Source organism: Microtus ochrogaster, linkage group LG2 (assembly GCF_000317375.1).
Source record: "Microtus ochrogaster isolate Prairie Vole_2 linkage group LG2, MicOch1.0, whole genome shotgun sequence".
NCBI lineage: Eukaryota > Metazoa > Chordata > Mammalia > Rodentia > Cricetidae > Microtus > Microtus ochrogaster.
In genome coordinates this window covers 8,887,800-8,888,790 of record NC_022028.1, presented here as the reverse complement: position 1 = coordinate 8,888,790, position 991 = coordinate 8,887,800, and positions in this window count along the sequence as shown.

Sequence of the window (991 nt, the reverse complement as noted above, 5' to 3'; positions counted from 1 at the left end):
AAAAAAGAAAATTTCCCAGCTGGGCATGGTAGCAAATGCCTTTAAAACCAGCACTTGGGAGGCAGAGGCAGGCAGATCTCTGTGATTTTAAGGCCCGCTGGTTTACAGAGTGGGTTCTAGGACAGCCAAAGCTACACCGAGAAGCCCTGTCTTGAAAAACCACACACACACACATGCACAAATTCCTATTTACTGGTTGTTTACACTGTTCGGTTTTCTTTTTCCCCATAAACCAGGCTGGCCTCGAATTCAGAGATCCAGCTTCCTCTGCCTCCCAAATGCTGGGATTAAAGGCGTTTGTCACCACTGCCCGGCTGGTGCATATTCTTCATTAATGATTGACTTGGGAGGGCCCAGCCCATGGCAGGCAGGGTTGGTGCCATCCCTGGTCAGGTGGTCCTCCGTGGTATAAGAAAGCAGGTTGAGCAAGCCATGGGAACAAGCCAGTAAGCAGCACTCCTCTGGGGTCTGTTTCGTCCCATTCCTTCAGGTTCTGGCCTTGAGTTCTTGCCCTGACTTCCTTCAGTGGTGGACTGTGACTTAGAACTGTAAGCTAGAGTAAGCCTTCTCCCCGCATGTTGCTTTCGGTGTTTATCACAATGATAAGAACCTAGGAAAGACGGGAAAGACAGGAGGGCAGAGGAGAGCTTGTGGGGCTTGATTCTCCTGCTCAGTTCCTCAGGCTTGGTGGCAATGAACTTTAAGTGAGGATGACCTTGAACTCTTGATTCTCCTGCTTCTACCCCCCAAATTCTGGAGTTATAAACATTACACCGCCTCTACCCCCCAAATTCTGGGGTTATAAACATTACACCACCTCTACCCCCCAAATTCCGGGGTTATAAACATTACACCACCTCTACCCCCCAAATTCCGGGGTTATAAACATTACACCACCATACCCAGATCTTCATAACACATTTTTATGACCAGCTTACTCAGACCCAGAAAGAAAAGAAAACACAAGTCACTGTTTGGTACTTGGCTAGAA